Consider the following 21,919-nt stretch of genomic DNA (forward strand, 5'->3'; position numbering starts at 1 on the left):
ATATTAACTTTTCTATTTTAACTTTAAAATATTATTATTTTAAGGAAAAATAAGATAATTTTATTCTCTTAGAATATGTAATATAAATGTGTTTTGGTGATAATATATGTTGTCATTCTATATTCTATAGGGTAAAACCATACTGATCCAAAACAAAACAGAATTGATATCAGTGTCACATTAATTATAAATTATAAATTTTTTATCTTTTATTATTTTTCAATTGTTTCTGAATTTGTGGGTATTAAAGAAACAGTCATTAAAAAAACAAAGCCCATTCAAAAAACTAAAAAAAAAATTGTATTTAACATAAATTTGAAAACTCTAGAACTAGCGGGTTTCAAAATTCCCTAGAAGTAACGAGGGTTTGAAAACCCCGAAAATAACAGAAATTTAGAAAACTGTCAAAAAATAGTTGTTGGAATAACACATTTAAAAATTATCGATAATTCGTTAACTATACGGGATGTTTTAAGAAAAAAAAACAAATCATAATTAACACATTGGGTTAAAACTGCCGACAATACTAGATATAACCTCAATGAAAATAATTTTTCTTATATTGTTTAAAATATAATATTAATTTTGAATATCTTTATTATTAACTATAAAAGTCAACCTAAAACGTATTTATTTTATTCTATAAAATAAATAATAAGATTTCAAAACTAATCATCCACAATCAAACAGTTGCAAAGAGAGAGGAAAAAAAACTATTATAATTTGTTCGCGTTAAAACATTTTAATCTTCGAAAAAAATAAAACACAATAATTTTTAAATTAATCAATAAAAAATATAAGTATATTGTGAAAAAAAATCTTACATTTGCATACATAGATAATACTATTAATTTATTGCATATGAAAACAAAATAGCATAGCCAATGAATTGCAAATAATGGGAAAAAACCGAAATGTTTTTAATTAACATAAATAGTTACAAAATAAGGAAATGTTGTATCTTCTAAAATTAAATTATGTAAATAAAAAATAAAATAAAAAAAGTAATTTTAATTACAATAGGAACAACTTAACATAATTGAAATGACTTTATACATATGTGTGTGGGTATTTAAGAGGCCAAGTGGCAAAAGATGTTTAGTTTGTTAGTAGGCATTGACACAAAGCTAGTATACCACTTTCTCAACTTTCACGTTTCCTCGAAATTTGACCATTTACTTTCCACTCATTTCGCCTCTTCTCTCTCTCTATCGTTTTTCTCTATCATTGATATGTAACTTTTGTTATGATTTCTTTGCTTAAATCTAATTTTCCAGAACTTAAGACATTTGATGCTAATTTCACAACCCCTATCCACATTTTCATTCCCATTTTTTGGTAATGGTAAGAAATTTTGTTAATGATCATTCTTATCTTTGGATCCAATAGATTCACATACATACAAGGCTAGTGGAAGTTATTTCAGATTTCAAGCTTCAAAATAAATTATATCCACTTTTTTTGTTTTGTTTTCATTTCAAATTTTCACCCACAGTGTTAGAATTTTGATGAAAGATCAAAGTACAAAGTTTACCTATCTATGGAGATTTTGACGCCATTGTTATCGCTTGAGCTTTGTCTTTGGCAATTTCCTCACAAATTCTCTCAGATGGAATGGCAGATCCTGCTAGTGATGGGAGTCTTGAACGTGATATTGAGCAAGTTAGTTTCACCTTAATCTCAAGTTATTTTCTGAAATTGTTTTGTTTATGTCTTGTTTTTCTTCTTTTCAATGGTGATTTTTTCAAATAAGACATGTTTTGTTGATTCATTCAACTTTTGTGTTTATGTAAGATGTTGTCACATAATTGATATTTGTGATTATAATTGCAATAACAAATGCTTTGTGGTTGTTATGAGATGATATTGGTCAATTGCAACTAATTTATCATATTGCCTTTTGAAATTATGACAACAATTGCAAAAAAAAAAAAAAACTGTTGTTAGTTTTGTATAGTAAAAATTTTGTGTTTCCAGTAGTTTGGTTCAAACGAGAAATGTTTATAAAATTATAATTTTTAACTAAAAATATGTGGAAATATGTTTCAATAAATCACATAATTTGTTGATATAACATTTTATTAATTTTTTTTTTAATTTTACAAGTTAATTATCAAAATAAGTACAATTTTATAAAAATTATTAAAATAAATAAATCATATCACAATTTTAGTTAAAATATGATTATATCACATTAATAAGTTATGTTATGTTAACATGATTTTTTTATTTTAATAATTTTTTAAAATGATTTATTTATTTTAATAATTTTTTAAAATTTTATCTATTTAATAATTAATTTGTGAAATTATACTCATAAGAAATCCTATTTTGCTTCTGTGTGCATCATCACTAATGATGTTTATTTTAAATATTACAAAGATACTCACTGGCTTGAAGAAAGGAACTCAATTGATAAAGTACAGTCGAAAAACGAAGCCAAAAGTTTGCCCATTCAAACTTTCTCTGGTGAGATTTTTCTATTAAATTAAATTAAATTTAGATATAGTATTAAACATGATTATTCTAATTTCTAAAGTAAACTTGTGTATGATGATTTTGATATCTCTAAATAATTTCATGTCTAGTGAAATTAACAGGATGAGAAAACATTGATCTGGATTTCTTCTCATAAGAAGGAAAGGATTTTGAAATTATCTTCAGTTTCACAAATTATCTCTGGACAAAGAACTGTAAGTAATCTTGAATTTCATAAACTGCCATAGTATTATAAATATGTTGGGTGACATTTGTATTCATTTTACCAATGTCTCATTTTATATGACAATTTCTTTGTAGGTTGTTTTTAGAAGATATTTACAACAAGAAAATAATTATCTTTCATTTTCACTTATTTATAATAGCAGGGAGAGAACACTTGAATTGGTCAGAAAATAATAATAATAATACTTCATTCTAATTTTTTAATTTTATGTCAAATTTTAATAAAATGGTTTTATTTTTCTTATTTATAGATATGCAAGGACAAAGATGAGACAGAGACATGGTTTAGAGGCCTTAAGACATTAATTTCTACAGAAAAGTTTAATAGGCGCATTGGAAGTGAATTTTTTTATGTGAGTCTTAACAAGTATCCATTGGATGATAATTTTTCCTTAATTGGCCATTATTTATGCTATAATATAGAGTAAATAATTATTATATACACTTTTTATATTTTAATTACATTTACTTTTTTACTTTTTTTTACTATTACAATGATTTCCCTGAAGGGTGCATTAAAAATGATAATGAAATGCTTTTAAAATAAATTATGTATAAATGTATTTCAAGAAGCAATATTAATGTAATTCACTCTATATTTTATACTTTATGTTTGTTCTTATTCAAGGACTATTATTTATATATTTTCAACTAGGAGACCAATTTTTTAATTCTCAAGTTTGAAGCAAGGTTATATATGTGAATTTAAAAGTTGATTTTATTTTATTTTTCATTTTTTTTACTTTCATATGCATTCAAATGTAGGTAAACTCCAATCAAAATATGAAATGTGGGTAATACCTTGACAAAAATATAAAATAAATTTTATTAATCATCCTTTAGTATATTTACTAATACTATATATTATTACATATTACTTTTTAACAGTGATGATTGTTAACTATTATTTGAGAAAAAAAAATACTTTTGAAAATATTGATTGAGAAGGGTCTTCTTTACCTACTTAGTTTGAACTCGTGTGCGGCTATTTCTTGGATTTCAGTTGTTTTCGGGGTCTTAGTCGGGATGAGGGAGGTATGTTGGAAATGTTCTTCAATGTTTAAGTCATTATTTGATAGTTGAGTAATAAATGTTGTAAAAATGTACATTTCACCATGTGACATTCACCTATTTATAAAAGTGAGTGAGAGCATTGTTCATGTTTAACCTAGATTATCACAACTTTTTAGATTAATCATGTTTTAGTTTAAGATTATAAACTAATTAGAGTTTAATAATTAGTTTTTAATCATTACTAACTTATTTTTTATTTAGGTTATCGAGTGGGTCTCGACCTAAGCATAACCTTGGTAGTACATCTTTTTCCTCTCTTTTTTTTCCTCAACAAGTGGAGGGACGAGATTGATTATAGGGGTGAAGGAGGGGATCTATGAGGTCAGGGAGTTGGTCATATTGGTCGACCCCACACTTTAGCACTTGCCTGAAAGCAGGAGTTATTTTAGCCATTATGTCTGAAAAGAAGAAAATCATTTAGTAAAGTTAACACCGATCGAGAAAGAAATAAAAATAAAAACAAAACACACTGATTAGATCCACTCATTGTTGAGGTGAAATGTAAACAAATAGTATCTTCTAGGTGGGTAACCTTCTTAGAAACAAGTCTAGGACTTCGAAGACCTTTTTGTCTTCGACAATAATCATGGACCTTGATCACAAATGATATCGGATGGGGTCACGGATCCAATAAAATGAAAACATGGGTTTGTCCCCGTCAAAGAAGTGTTTTCGGCACGAGAGTTCCACTACCACTTTGAAAAAAAAAACCTTTGAAGATTTTTGTAGGACAATATGTAAGGTGCAAACAAGCACGTACCTTCTTGACCCACTAAGGAAATCCAGCCGACCGGGATGGTTGACTAAGCACTATAATAGTGTAAGAAAATTTGGAGGAAGGATGCAAACTAAACATCTGGCATATTAGTCAGAAGGCTTGCACCAAGCCCCATGAGTTTGAATGTAGCTGAGTCTGAGTTATGTTTAGGGTGTGTAGGACACTCATGGTAAACTCGTCAAAGGGTAACTGAACATGGGCATTCGAGAACATGCAATTGTACATGTAGAAAAAACCTAACGAGTTACCATCTCAGCCATGACATACGTTGTCAATGGCGATTAACCACTCAAGGGAAATGATGCCCACCTTGGCATCCCTTTGATAGTAAAAACGCACGCGGAAACAACACACACAATCACGAATCAACTGCAAAAAAATAAACAACACAAGATTTAACATGGTTCGGTCGCCAACTGCAACCTACATCCACACGAGCAACTATTAGATTTTATTTCTTTCGTGTTGCGTGCCAAATTACAAGCACAATGATGTCTTTAAATAGAGATAATAAAGGGACACAATAATTAAGCCCACTCACTAAACATGTGTCTAGTCAGTCCAACCCAATTGGTCCTGGCTTCATACCCAGCACCCTTGTGAGCATCGGTGTGCTTGCAGCATACAACTACATCATTGATGACCAAGGATACTTAGAAAAAAAATTAAGTAACCTCAGTGTCTACTCACTCATATCCTGATTCGTTAGGTTCCCAACCATACCTGGTTCATCTACCTGATACTCCCTTACCCCAAAGGTTGAATTCTCCCTAGCAATGCCCACTAATTAACTACAATCCCCCAAGGAGTACTTAATTGAAGACTTTGAGATGCTAAATGAGGAAGACATAGTTAACCTCGTATATATTAAAATTCTCTACACCTAGTCACTACTCGAATTTGTAAATATTGCAAATGGTTTGATCCTTAAGGACTCACCTCTATTTACACACAATGAAAACGCCAACCTAATGATGTGCCCTTCACCTCCCAATCATTAAAGCTTTTTATCATAACAATCGAGATTGAATTGGACATGGAAGACAAAAGTGGAACAAACTTAAACTCTAATTATTTTCAGCCTCCAACCTCAAGCTAGCTAGTGGATACAAACTATAACATCTTGAATATCCAAAAACTAAAAACACCACAAGTGTTTAAATAAGAAAAAGGAATTTTTTTTCTAACTTAGCTCTTAAGGACAAGCCTATCAAGCCTAGGGGCTAGTGTATTGTACATGACTGAGATGGTCGATCGAGTTCATGCTTAAGTCAAGACCATTTTGGTAACCTAAAATGACAAATAAATCAATAACAATTAAAAATTAATTAATAAACTCTAACCGTTAGACTAAAAAGTCATGCTAATCCAAACTAAATGTGAATAATGCTCTTGTTCACTTCTATAAATAAGTAAATGTCACTTGGTGAAATGTACGTTTTTTACAACATTTACCACTCCAGCTATCAAATACTGACTTAAGCACTGAAGAACCCTTTTACAAATATCTTTCTCATTCCAACTGAGACCCCAAGATCAAGATCAAAGAAGTGACCTACATAAAGGTTAAAGTTCAGACCAAGTAGATAAAAAAATCCATTCTCATCCATAAAAAAACAAAAATAATTTAATGATAGTATATATAATAAATTTCTAAATAAAACTATTAAAATATAATTAGGTTTGAATTAAAATTACTAGTAAAGATAGCATACTTATAAGTATTTTAAATTTATAATGAATATATTCGTTATACTTTATAAAAGCATGAGTATATTTTATTAAACGACTTTTTCATTAAATTATGTTTGTAATATTTTTAAGTCTAAAAACATATTTTTTTTTCTCTTATTTGCTTAATTCATAATTTTAGACTTCATAATTTGGTTATTGTTTTAGAAAATATGCAATTTTGATTGTAATAATTTTTATTTAATCCTTGAATGTGTATATGTTGTATTTTACTTCAATTGAATCGTAGACCTAATATATCCTTATAAAATTATTCAATCAATTAAAATATAATAAATAAAAGGAAATATATAAAAATGTGAGTTGACCAATTGTCTAAAATTTAAAATTGGATGTACCAAAATTGTAGATGGAGCAAAATAGAATTACCAAAATTTTATTTAAACCATGTTTATACTGTAAGTTTTAAAAAATAATTAAAATTTTAACGAAGTAAGGATTTATATAAGTTAAAAATATATAGTGATATATTAGGCTTAAAATAGTTTATTTAGCGCACAAGGCAAGGCAAAACATCTTTTTAGGATAACATATTTGAAAATTTATCAAAAATTAAGTATAATATTTATATGTTATTTGACACATGATTTGAAAAAAAATCATGAATAAACTGAAATATACATATATGAACTAAATAATTGCTCTTCTAACATGTTATTAATTTTATTTTATATGCAGTAAGATAAATGCATTTATCTTTATTTAGAAAGACGAGTGAAAATAAAAGAGTGTAAAAGGAAAAAAATGAAAAATTAAATTATTTAGATGAAGAGAGTTAAAAATAAAGAGAAATGAGTGAAAAGTTATTCATTTCTTTGCATTTTTTATTCATTCTCTTTTAATCCAGATAATTTAACTTTTCAATTTTTTTTTTTTTCACTCTTTGGTTTTCCTTCTTAATCCAGAAAAAGGTTAAGGGTCAGTGAAATGTTTGTTCTTTGTACTTGATTTCCTAATGGAAATACACCATAAACATTTTTGTATAATGTAGAATGTTTAGTTGGAGAGGGTGTTAATTGGGTACTTACAAAATTTGAACAGGATGGTATTAATTTGATCCCAAAGGGTCATCCTTTGCTCTACAATTTGCTATAAGCATTGGTGGTTTTGATTTCGCATCTCACGAGTCTTGATTGAATTTGGCAAGTACAGATGCGGGTTAGAGCGTGCTAATATGCAACCAAGAACAAGTATTGGAGATGGTTTTCGTGTGAGTGTGTCAAGTACACCTAGTGTTTCAAGTGCAGGATCAGGACCAGATGACATAGAATCACTAGGTGATGTTTATGTATGGGGAGAGGTTTGGGCAGATGGGATTTCACCTGATGGATTTGTTACTCAAGCCCCTTCCACAACAGATGTATTGATTCCCAAACCATTGGAGTCAAGTGTTGTTCTTGATGTTCAACAAATTGCATCTGGCATGCGACACATTGCTTTGGTAACAAGGCAAGGGGAGGTTTTTACATGGGGAGAAGAATCTGGGGGAAGACTTGGTCATGGAACTGATAGAGATTTTAGTCGCCCTCGTCTTGTTGAGTTTTTGGCAGTTACTAATATGGATTTTGTTGCTTGTGGAGAGAATCATACATGTGCTGTGTCTACATCTGATGATCTTTTCTCATGGGGTGATGGTACATACAATGCTGGACTTCTTGGACATGGAACCGATGTTAGCCATTGGATACCAAAGAAGGTTATTGGTCCTCTAGAAGGACTTCAAGTTATCTCTATAGCATGTGGCACATGGCATTCAGCACTAGCAACTTCTAATGGAAAACTCTTTACCTTTGGTGATGGAACATTTGGTGTGCTGGGTCATGGAAATAGACAAAGTGTGACATATCCAAAAGAGGTGCAGTTATTAAGTGGACTGAAAACTATTAAGGTTTCATGTGGAGTATGGCATACTGCAGCCATTGTAGAGGTTACTTTTCAATCTGGCTCGAATGTTTTATCCAGAAAGCTTTTCACTTGGGGAGATGGTGACAAATATCGTTTGGGACATGGAAATAAGGAAACATACCTTCAACCAACTTGTGTCTCTACACTTATTGAATATAATTTCCACCAAATAGCATGTGGACACACTATGACTGTTGCCCTAACTACATCTGGTCATGTCTTCACTATGGGAAACACTGAAAATGGTCAACTAGGAAATCCTTTTGCTGATGGAAAAGTACCAATCCTAGTGCAAGATAAGTTAGTGGGTGAATTTGTTGAGGAAGTATCGTGTGGATCTCATCATGTTGCGGCCTTAACATCAAGAAGCGAACTATATACATGGGGGAAAGGTGCTAATGGAAGATTGGGACATGGAGACATAGAAGATAGAAAGTCTCCAACACTAGTGGAAGCCTTGAAAGATAGACATGTAAAGAACATTTCATGTGGCTCAAACTTTACATCTTGCATATGCATTCATAAATGGGTCTCTGGAGTTGACCAATCTATATGCACTGGTTGTAGACTGCCATTTGGTTTCACTAGAAAGAGACATAATTGTTATAACTGTGGATTAGTGCATTGTCATGGTTGCAGTTCAAGAAAGGTACTAAAAGCAGCCTTAGCTCCAACACCAGGAAAACCCCATCGTGTGTGTGACTCTTGTTATAATAAGCTGAAAGCTGTTGAGGCATGTAGTAGTGCAAATCTTAATAGAAAAATCACTAGTACTATTTCTGCACCTCGCATTTCCATAGATTCCAGGGAAAGATTCGGCCAAGGAGAAATCAAATCTTCAAGACTCATTTTGCCTCCCATCACAGAACCAGTCAAATATCATCAAATGTTGACTAATAAGCTGGGAAGCAGATATGATTATCCTTCCCTCACTCCATCTTCCCAAATTCCATCACTTCTACAATTGAATGACATTGCATTTCCAAATTCAATCAGTTCCTCTCAAAATATTTTGAAGTCTGCTATATCTTCTAATCCACCACCAATTTCACCTACCCTTGCAAGACCATCATCTCCTGCAAGAAGGCCAAGCTCACCACGTTCTCGAACTCCAGGATTTTCTAGAAGTCTCCTTGAAAGTTTGAAGAAGACAAATGAACTTTTGAATCAAGAAGTTTCAAAGTTGCAAAACCAGGTCAATTTTACTACACTGTCTTTGAATCTCATTCAAATAGTATCACTGCTATGTTTATGGATGTTCTTTTCATTCAGATACGAAATTTGAAGCAGAAAAATGGCAAGGAAATTGAAAAGTTTCAGAAATATGTTAGTGAAGTTACCTCCTTAGCTGTAGAGGAATCTTCTAAACATAAATCTACGAGAGAGTTTTTTAAGTCCACCATAGATCAGGTATTTTTTGTTCTATAAATTCCAAGGTTATACTTCAACTTGAGGATTTCTCAATATTTATTTTCATTGCTCCAAATCGTCATAAATAAACAAATCAACATGGTAATCTAAAATTATATTGGGAACATGTTAACCATTTTCCATGCACTTCTTTTTTTAAAACTAAAATTCAAATATTTTTTCTTATTATAATATACTTTTTTTTCCCATGGAAAAAATAATAAATGGAGATGATTTAAATAACTTTTGAAAATTCACATCCAAAAACAATAATTCCAGGGTAAATAAAAATATGAGTTCATAAAAAGATGTTCGGAATGATATAGTAAAATGTATAAATATATAAAATTTTAATTAAGGTATATGCTGATAAAAAAAATTAATAATATTATTATAGAAGCATACAACAAGTTGAATTAACTATAAACATGTTTATTTGTTTATGTTGCAATATATAAACACACTCAAATTCTTAAATGCATAATTTGAGTTTGTTTTTATAGTTTTAACTCTTAATCATGTCATTGAATGAATAAAAGAATATTTCAATTAGAAAGGGAGATGAAAAGTAATAAAAGCATAAGTGAATTCATCAAATTTTCTTACAGAATCTTTCACTTAGTTTACTTGTTTTTCATTTTATCCAGTTGAAGGAAATGATGGAGAAGTTGCCACCAGAAGCTTTAGAAGGTGAAAATTGGAAAACAATACTTACTGCAGCTGAAGATTTTCTGAGAGATAATGTAGAATCTGAAACACCAGCCATGTCCTCAAGTGCCAATTTTGAACAACAAAATGTTCCTCATTCACTTGACTCAAATGATAATTCTTCTAAATTGCAAGAACAAAAAATAGAAGAAAATGCTGAAACTGAAGGAGATGAATCATCATCACGAGATGAAGCAAATGTTCTTCAAAAAACTAGCTCATCTTTATCAAACAATGACGCATCAATGTCTTCACAAAACTCTCTAAATTATTCAAAATCCCAAGTCTCCTCAAGATCAATTAAAGAAGGAGAAACACAAGTCATTGAACAATTTGAACCTGGCGTATATGTAACATTAATCGTAAAGCCTAATGGTGTCAAGGTTTTCAAACGGGTTAGATTCAGGTTAGTTACTTTTTTTTTATCCAGTAAATTCTATATTTTCAATTTCTATGTCAACATGCATTGTGATTATGTTTGAATTGTTATATCTAATAAAAGATTAATAAATACATTGCATGAATGATATGATCAATAAGGTATTAGGTTTGCTAGCTACCCACTAACTATGTCATCTTCATTTTATAAATAAAATTCACAAAATTTGTATAAATCATTTTTTTTAGTTTTCTTATCACTAACATCATCATGTTTGTACAAGTTCTTAGTTGATTAATTATAAGAATTTTTTTATGTGACATATGTTAATAAATTTTTTGCAATTATTCTATCTTAATGTATCAAATATTATGAAAAAGATATTTTGTACATTCAAGACATGTTTATTGTTTATATACCATCAAATTGGAGATATATGTTTCTTATAATTTATTACTATATGTTATGTTTATCTATCAATAATTACACTAAATTATTATCTTATTTACATTAATATATTTTTTATATACCTATATATGAAAAATATAATAAATTTAATATAATATTTTTAATTTTTTAAGATAATTCTATATATTTTGTTTGTAGTAAACGAAGGTTCCATGAACATCAAGCAGAAGAATGGTGGAATGCAAACAAAGATAAGGTGCTTAAGAAATATAGTATTTTAGCAGCTACAAAATCTGAAGGTTCGGCGTCATCTAACACTCTACCACCACCTGCAGAAGAAAATAGTGTGGCAATCTCTTCCTAAATCTAAATCCTAGTTTTAAGTAGCATCACCTTAGTTTTGATCAAATGATAAATTATAGAAAATACAATTAATGTTTCATACGTAGTGAAGAATGTATCTAGGTATATTAATTTAAGAGTTTTGTAGATTGTGAAAGTGGTGTACATGATGGTGAAAGAAATATTTAATAATATTTGAAAAATGTGCACTGGTCAATACTAAAATAAGTTCAATTTTTCAGGATGAATTTTCATATAAAATATTGTTAGTAATAATTTCGCCTCGATAAAAAGGAGTGACATTATTTCTAACAAGTTTATCCAATGAAAATAAGTTTTCATGTGAGGTTAACATCAATAAGCTTAAAATTCAAACCTTGCCTTAAGTAAAGAATCTTAACATGACTTGTATAAAGAAATCAACTCCTTAGAAAGGCAAACAAAAATATTGAATTGCATTAATTATTTTAAATATTGTATATAATTATTGACTCAAAGTCTTTAAGGTTTGATATCTTTTAGCATTACAAAATTTTCTCTTATTTTTTACAAATGAAATGCATGTCATGAAATATGAAAAAAACTTTATTATAATTTTGGTGACGTGAAGGTGAAAGGTGAAATATAATAAAGAATATTTTTTTTAACTAAAGCCTACTCATTACACTAATGATTTGTTTGAATCACGGAGTGTATTCGAGAAAGTAGATTTGAGATTATCAAAAGTCAGAAGAGTGTTTTTCCTGAGTTTATCAAAAGCTTCTGCAATGGTAGAATTTGAGGCTTGGAACAATGAAATTTGGGAATGGAATTTCGTCTGGAGAAGGAATATTTTTGAATGGGAAAAGAATTTAGTGTGTCTACTTCTTCGGGAAGTCCAGGGTGTGAGTGTTGACTTGGAAAAGGAAGATAGATGAGTGTGGAAGGAAGGGGAGGAGTCAGGATATACGGTTAAATCTAGGTATCTCCGTCTATCCACAGTCATAAGTATTTTGTTATACACTCTATAAGCATGACTAGTTAAGGAATAACCAAGAAAGATACCACTATCTGCTTTTTCATCAAACTGGTCAAGGTTTCCCTTTCCATTATTTAAAATGTAACACTTGCAGTCAAACACTTTTAGATGATCAATGTTGAGTTTTCTTCCATTAAACAGTTCATAAGTGGTTTTCTTCAAAATTGATCTAATGAGGACCATGTTCATCACATAGCAAGTTGTGCTAACAACATCAATCCAAAAATAGTTTGGCAAAGAAGACTCACTCAAAATGGTTATAACAAGTTCCTCAAGAAACCTGTTCTTCCTTTCCACAACCCCATTTTGTTGGGAAGTCTTAGGAGCAAAAAAGTTATGGAAAATACCAAGTTTTTCATAAAAAACCACTGAATTTTTCATTTTGAAATTCCCCCCCATGATCACTACGAATGACACAAATGTTACTCCAACACATGTTTTGTAATCTCTTGGCAAGCTTTTTGAATGCAGAAAAAGCATCACTCTTGGATTACAAAAATAGTGTCCGTGTGAACCTAGATAAATCATCAACAATAACAAGTGCATAGTAGTTCCCACCAAGGCTCATGGTTCTTGAAGGACCAAACAAATCCATGTGCAGCAGTTCAAGGGGTTTAGAAGTTGAAACAATATTTTTTCAGTTTGAAAGAATGTATGATTTGCTTCCCCTTTTGACATGCTTCACATATGCGGTCTTTCTCAAACTTGAGTTTGGGTAAACCTATTACAAAATCTTTTGAGATCAACTTATTTAGATTATACATGTGAATGTGCGCTATCCTTCTATGTCATAACCATGATTCCTCATATTTGGTTATAAGGCAACTAATAGATGCAAAATGTGAGATATCAAGTAGATAGACATTGTTGATCCTTTTACCAATCAACAAAACTTCCAGTGATTTGGGCAGCCGTATCTCTCATGTGTTGGGCTTGAAGGTTATTTGATAACCTTTGTCACACAGTTGGCTTATGCTTAGGAGACTATGCTTTAGACCTTTCACAAATAACACATCATGGATAAAAAAGGTATTCTTGTCTCCAATGGTTCATCTTCCAAGAATTTTTCCTTTGTTGTTGTCCTCATATGTCACATGACCTTCTTGCTTCAAGAGTAGATTGACAAACTTGTTTTTGTCCTCTGTCATGCGCTTAGAACAACCACTGTCCAGGTACCACATGTGCTTAGTTGTCATCAAAGAACCCTGCAAGAAACAAGATCAAGGAGCAAAATTTGATCCCCTTTTAAATTTGGTTCATGGACATTAACTAGAACATTAAGATCCTTAGAATTCTTAGGAACCCACTTTAAAACACCTTTGGGAACAGAAAATTTCCTTACTATGCAGAATCTAACAGAGTGGTCTCTCTTCATGCAGTAAAAGCACGAAACAACCGATTGTTTCGACAAAACAATCGATTGTTTTTCAAAGAAACTAGAAAAAAGGCTTTGAAAGTAATGTGTTCTTGATGTTTAGATTAAAACCCAATCCAGCTTTGCAAAAAACACATTTTTGAGATGCAAAAACAGTTTCAAAGTTTGATTGGTCTTTGTAAAACTTGTCCACGGTTTTTAAAAGATAGGGGACTTTCTTTTGAAGTGATTCACAATTTTCACAAAAGCTAAAATCACACTTGCAAGAAGAGTTTTTGTAAATCATTTCCAGATTTTCAAAATCAGTTTTTAAATTGTTCAACTCTTCTTCCAAGGCCTTGACTTTGTTTTCCAATCAATTATTCACGTCTTTCAACCGGTTATTCAAAAGGGCCAACCTATTAGCTTCTTCATGAGTCTCTTTAAAAGCATCAAAAAGTTGGCTATAATTTTCAAAGTTTATGGAAATGCTGGAACTTACACTGCTTGTTTTTTGTTCTTCCTTTGCCATCAAACATAAATTGGCTTCTTCATCTTCCTTTGATAATGAGCTAGAGGATGAATCATCATTATCTTGCCAAGCAAATGTAGGTTCTTCTAGCTTTGCCCTTCTTTTCAAATTTCTTGCTTGCTCCTTTCTCCTTGCTTTCATTGTTAGGATAATCGGCCTTGATATGACCCTGTTTACCACATCCAAAACAAGTATAGTTTGTTGAATTGAAATCATTCAATTTCTTACTGTTATACCTATTTGAAGATTGATTTTTGTCCCGATTGTTCTTTTTCAAGAATTTGTTGAACTTTCTTGTGAGCAAGTTGAGAGTCTCACCATCATTACACTCACTTGAGTCTTGACCATCCCTATGACCAGCAACTCTTAAAGTAATGCTTTTCATATGCTTTCCTTCATGTTCTTGGTCATTTAGTCGGTTCATCTTAAAGTTCATGCTCCCTTAGCTTACCAAATAAGGAGGTTGCGGTCAATGTTGTCAAATCCTTGGATTTAGAAATTGCAGTGACCTTTGGTTGCCAAGATCTATCTAAGAATTTGAGGATCTTGATGTTTAGCTCCTCCCTTTCAAAATCTTGCCAAGGCTGATGAGGTGGTTCACAATGTGGGTGAATCTTTTTTGTACATCCGAGATGGTTTTCTCTTTAAGCATTCTGAACATTTCATATTCTTGAATTAGAGCATGCTTCCTTGCTCTCTTCACATCAATGATGCCTTCATAGGTAACCTCAAGGATGTCCCACATCTCCTATGCTGAAGCACATTGTGAGACCCTGAAAAACTCATCAGAATTTAGAGCAAAAGTGATGATGTTCTTAGAAATACAATCATATTGAGCTTTTTTACTTTCACTCTTAGTCTATTGGGACCAAGGTTTCTCAATGAAAACATCGTCCTTTTCAATTTGGGAACAAAAGGGTCATTTACAATAGCATCCCAGATTCCTCTATCAATTGATTCAACACAGATTTTCATTCTAATCTTTCAGAATTGATAGTTCAGTCCACAAAACAAAGGTGACCTGTTTATTCAAGCACCCTTCTCAAAGGGTAGTTTTTCAACCATTTAAAAATATTTTAGGATTAAAAACTTAAATGACTTTCAATAACTCAGCTCCTGATGCCAATTTTAAAATTAGAGGCCTTAAACAAGAGAGGGGTGAATTGTTTTTGAAGATTTTCGCAAGTATTGAAGGTAGAGTGAAAGGGTATGAATAATCAATCAATTAGAAATATGTTCAACCAATAGAAAACTTGTTTTAAGTTTGATTCCAGAAAATAAAGTTGTTGTTTTTATGAAACAACCGATTGTTTATACTAGCAGATTTGAAAACCAAAGATAAAAAAGTTTAATCAGTGTAAGATTGAGAGATTCACACAAGATGTTTATACTAGCTCGCTCTTAACCAAGAGCTACATCTAGTCCTCAGCTATGTAATTAAACCTAGATTACAAACCACACACCAAAAGTGATGATCTTGAACCCCTCAAGAACACACACCACTTTTGGCAAAACCACACAGTTTCCATAAACACCTTGTGAAATTGCACCACACTAGAACACACAAAAATACAATATTCAGAGAAGAAGGGAATAGAATACACCTGGGTAAATCAATGATTAAAGTTCAGAATTACAAGACAATCCTATTCCACACTTGAGATGATAAAAAAGCTCTTTGAAATCTTGAAAACTATTTTTGATTGATCTCTCTTTCTTAGTTAATGCATAGGAGCGTAAAACAACCTTTTTATACTTCAATTAGATGGTTAAAGCAGTAAATTATTTACCGAAAGTTGTTGGAATAATTTAAAACAAATTGGAACATCCTAACAAAATTTTGTTAACGTTTTCAAAAAAACAAAAAACCAGTTGAATTCTCGAAACAACCAGTTGAATCAGTTTTACAGCAAAGTCAAAACAAAGTCAAGCTTTTCAAACTCATTTTAAAAGTCACTAAATGTCAAACAATCGGTTGAATCGATATTTCAACAGTTTGAAATTTCACACTCTTTATAAAACTCATATTTTTCAAAAGGATTAAGATTCAATTAACTTTGGATCATCTTAAAGAGTGGATTAACAAATTCAAAGACTACTACACACACACAACCAACAACAAGGTCTTCAAGCATTTCTCTTGAACTAACTTTATAAGATAATTTATCCTTTAGTTCCATCTTGTTTAGTTTAATGACATACATAGGATTTGTTATGTATTTCCTTAATATTATGTTGATTTCCATAGGAAGGAGGTAATGCCACTTCATAATTTATTGGGTTGATTCTTTTGGTAGCCTAATATAGTTCAATGTAATTAGGAGTCAACTTTTTTTCTTTTCCATTTTATAGCTACACCTATAATGGGAATAAATCATAAGAATATGTGATTTGCAACTTCAAACTTTAATGGTCATCTCTCTTATCTACGTATGATTTATATCTACTCAATGATGTTCTCATCTTGTCTTGAATTTCTTTAAACTTCTCATTAGTAAGGAATCATGAGTGAACTTGTTAGACATTTCTTCATCTAGTTAAAAAATTGTTCACGTTGATTTGTCCAAGTGAATGACTAATTATTGCGAGTTAACTAAGTCAAAGGTGTTACAATTTTCGAGAATCCTTCAACAAATCTCCAATAGTATCAAGCTAATCTCACAAAACTTCAAATTTTAGTTACTATATTAAGATGCTTTGATTTCATTATTGCTTATACTTTGGAAGGATCCACTAAAAATCCTTCATTTGACACCACATACCCCAAAATCATTAGTTTTTTCATCCCCTGCTTACTTATTCAACTCGACACGCTCAGTCAAAGTAATTTAATAAGGAGAAATTTTTTTTCTACCAAGCGACAACTCTGGAAAAATATTTCTCTAAGAATTTGCTCTATAAACGTTTTTAGTTAAACTCCTTTGTTCTCCTCTAGCCTCACTTTTTTTTTCAAGTTTCATTCCACCAAATATCTTTTAAGAACTATATAGCAAAGGTCATTTCCCTCTCATCAAGGTTTTCACAAATCCATCAGATTTTGGTTGACAATAAATTTTGGAAGATTGTTTATCATGAATTCCAATAAACCAACATACATAAAGGGGGAGTATGTTGATTGAACCTTATTGCAACTACATTTAATTGATTAATATCAACTTATTGTCTATTCATAACATTTCATAGTTGTTGAAATGTGGCAACCATCTTTTCGATAGTTCTTTCTACTTGTCTCATATCAAATGTTGGGCTTGAGGTAGCTGGGTTTGTATAGACCATTTATATTTTATAGATTATTTATAATACTATTTTTTAATATAAAAATAAAATATTCTAATAATAATAAAATAAATAAATCTCTAAATAATCATAGCATATCATAACAATTAACTTCACACAACACACAACGTTACCCATTATGGACCTTTCTCCTCATGTATTATTTAATGAATATGACCAACTTTGTAACCACATGTAACATCTCACAATTTTTATTAGTTAATTACTATATTTTCTTATCAAATACAATGATCCTAAGGTTTTTTCTATTAAAAATTGTAAAATAAATGTCTTAAAAATAATGTGTTCTTTTAAGTTTTTTAAATCCAAACAAAATCCAAAATAAAATTCCTATAAGTTAATTCCCTGTTACCTAAATTAACTCTTCGAATGAAGATAATTACAAAATAAATATTTAAATAAGTTAAGATCAGAGACACCTCTCAACAAAGATAATTACAAAACAAATAAATCAATATAAAATGATAAATGTTTTTTTTCTCTTAACTTAATGGTTGTATTAGATTAAGGCTAGTGGTATTTTAAAAATATTCTAAAAATCCTTTGTTTCTTTTTCATGCTCTTTGTACTCTATCTCTTTCTCTCTTTTATTATTTTCAATGTGGTTCATTCACTTTTTATTTATTTATAGGTTGGTAAAAAAATTTAATTTATTGTTTTTTCTTTTAATCGTGATTACATGAAAAGATAATACTATATTTTCCTTATCTCAATATAAAACTTGCATGATTATATTTTTGTTCTTTTATCAATTAAATAGTTATTTGATGTTGTTTCACATATATAACATATTAGAGACATCAAAATAATAAAATATTTAAATTATATAATAATAATGTGATTCAAAACATTGTATTGCAAAATATTATATTATAAATTTGGATGTTACAACTTGTCCTTCTAGACATTTCAAGTAATAAATTCAATTCATATGGGAGAAGCTATAATATGTCAAGATCATTGAAGACTTTAAGATGATAAGAAGAATGACATGGTCTGGTGTCTTTTGTGGTGGCTTGGAACCTAAAGAGAAGTTCTCACCCAAAACCTACCATGTATCGATAAGTATATGGTATATGGTAAAAAAATGGGCACTTACAACCAGATCCAAACAATTCCTTGTATCCCTAGAATTCTACTCCCTTATATCCGACAATAAGGAATTACACCTTTAAAGTCAAGCTTCCTTACTCAAATTTCATACTCTATAGTGAATTGAATTCAATAGTGGAAGACTATGACTTTGTCATGGTTGTCCATGAGCACCCCTTTTAGAGAGTAATATGACCAACTAAGATATGAGTTTTACAAAACTAAAGAAACCTTAAAACAAGCTCTAAAAGATTGCAAGCATGTCAAAGCCCTAAAATGGTGGAGGATTGCAAAATGAAATGTTGAACTTTTCCATCATACTACACTTCTAAAATGTCCATCATCGCCACCTAAATTCATGGAGATCTCTTCAGATGTTGATGGTTATACCCCTTATGTTGGTGTTAAACAAAGGGAATGAACTTTTGAGAAAGAAGGTAAAGAAACATGAATTAGCCCAAGGGAACAACACAACCAACATTTACAAATGAAATGGAGCAAAACACATAAAGATGAGTTTTTTTTTTTTTTAATGAAAGTTTTTAGATGCAACTTGTAAATCTCATTACATTGATATGAAAGTTTCTTCTAAATACAATTATAAGTTTGTTGAATTATCAAACTATTAAGATTCCCTTTTTACTGCAAATAAAAACTAAGTTGTACACCACGAATGACACATTTAGTATTTTAAAACATTTTAAAAAGATTTATAACTTTTGAAAAGCTTTTCTTAAATAAATCAATTTAAAATATTTGAGTCCAAAAAACTAAATCAAGAAAAACATACAAAGATGACAAAATAAAATATAAGAATGAGAAGAAAGACACAATAAGTTTTATACTCATTTGATTCTTCTCAAATCTACATCCTATTACAATATCCCCAATTTGAGAATGATTGATTTCACTATCTTGGTATAGGTTGATTGAAAACAAACTTTACATGCAACGCATGCAATCACACAAGTATTGAACAAATATATTGAAATCATATTAAGAGAGATACAAACCATAATGAAAGAGCCTATTGCAAAGAAACATCAAACTTGAGTGTAAAAATAATCACAAGAGTTTAAAATAACCCTAAACCAATCACCTAAAATGACAACTATTCCAAAATTTAAGAGCAAAAGAGAAAAGAAGAATACCATCAAAGTGCCTTTAAAAGAATTGTTAGATTTAGAAATTATTTGCAAGTTATATCAAAGATTCTTAGAGTGTTTTTTTTAAGTAAGAGAGAGATTATTGAATGTTTTGAATGATTATTAGAATTATTACTTTGAGAAAACACTAAAAACATATCTACCAATATAAAAAAGGAACATAAATCCATATATAATTACCATCAAAATATATAAGACTTTGAACAAATTACTCTCAACCCCAACAGAAAGAATTAGTTACTCATGGTGGTCATTACATTCACCAAAGCCAAAGAAAGAGATCTGGAACGTTTCGACGACCTCTTTTAGGGTTTATTTCCGTTGATTCCCCTTCTGGGTCACACTTTTCTCTTTGCCTTACACCTTTAATTAATTTAATTGAGCCTGAACTAAGTGACATCTCTATTCATAATATATTCATTTGCTTCATCCCTCCTTAAATCTATGAAAGTAACATAAATTTGGGAATAAATGGTTCTATTTATCTCATAACTCTAAAATATATTATTAAATTCTATTTTTTCAAATTAGGGTTGAGTGATAGCTTAATCCACAACTAAAATCAATAAATGTCCAACTTTTTGCATGAAATTTCATTAAATAATGACACTTATCAATGGACATAATGCATAGTCTAAGTCAAACCTAATAACGTGCATGAATCACATTCCATCACTCATGAAAGCAATAATGCACAAGATTATAGTGACTTTGGTCTATTATAAAAACAAAATTGATAAACCAGAAAGTCTTAACCTGATCAACATTGTATTCACTTTGATTTTTTATTCTAAAGTTATTGTATTTTTTTTTGTTTTTTGCTCCAATCTCCCTTATGCATTTAATCTGATAATGCATTTTAGTCAAGCATAAACATATTTCCTTATATGTTTGTGATATTTTCTTCTTTATTAAATATCCTTCACGATTTCATAAATGGTTTTGAAACCTCTATGGTTGATAACTAAAAAATGTCTTTCACGGTAAAGAAGGGATATTGTTAGATAAAAGTTAAACAAACCTTTATTTGTAATTTTGATTAGTGCAAACAATATTTAGAACTCATCTTAAAGAGGACAAGTAATTAATATCAATGTCGGATAATCATATAACAAGTAGTAGGATTATTTGTCTCTATGTATAAACCTTACATGTGTTTGTTTAACAAAAAATGTGTCTAATAAATGTTATAACTTATTAGAATTATCATTTGAAGCAGATCTACTATAACCACACTTTTGTATTAAATAATTTTAAATAAACAAGTTAATATCCACTCAAGTTTTTACATTCCTAAGTCTTAGAGTTTAACACGCTCTTGAAGTCAAAACATATCAAAATGTGTGCTTTGTAGAAAAGGACTAACTATTGCATCTACTCCTTTGATGCCCCTACTTTTTAGTGTACACAAAAGTAACTACACTAGAAAAAGGTAGGAAGATAAAATGCATTAGTTATCAACTTAAAAGTCTCCATGAACTAATTACATTTAATGAAAAATATAAAGCATTAAAAGCTTATATTTGCCTATGTAGACAATAAAGTAAAATGCATAATAAGAAGAACGACAAAAACTACAATATCTCAAATTGTGACAAACTTTTAACTCCTGAATGTATAAAGAATAAAAACACAATACAAATTACAAAAACTGAAAATAGACAAGCATACTCATGAATATACTTTAGATACTAATAAGCTGGTTGAGAAAATAAATTATCTTTAAAATGTCTTCAACCTTTATATTCTTCGTAAAGTAATTTTTTTTATAATCTCTCTATGTTATATCTTTGAGAATGTTACTTGGACTAAGAGAAACTTTGAAACTTTGTGTCCATCTTCATCCTTCATTTAATATTGTTGTGTTATAAGGTTAGAGTAACTTATTGTTTAAAAAATACTTGTCGTGGTATAAGAGTTTTAAGAAGCTACTAAAAAAAAGCATGTAATTAGGTTGAAGGTGTTAAACAAAGAATACAC

At 30.1% G+C, this 21,919-nt stretch overlaps 1 pseudogene; it reads left to right on the forward strand.

The window, feature by feature from the left end:
• The first annotated feature begins 1,560 nt into the window (after nucleotides 1-1,560).
• On the forward strand, nucleotides 1,561-11,516 carry LOC137825690 (PH, RCC1 and FYVE domains-containing protein 1-like; annotated as a pseudogene).
• Nucleotides 11,517-21,919: the final 10,403 nt, after the last annotated feature.

The sequence above is a fragment of the Phaseolus vulgaris genome, chromosome 8 (genome assembly GCF_000499845.2).
Source record: "Phaseolus vulgaris cultivar G19833 chromosome 8, P. vulgaris v2.0, whole genome shotgun sequence".
Lineage (NCBI taxonomy): Eukaryota > Viridiplantae > Streptophyta > Magnoliopsida > Fabales > Fabaceae > Phaseolus > Phaseolus vulgaris.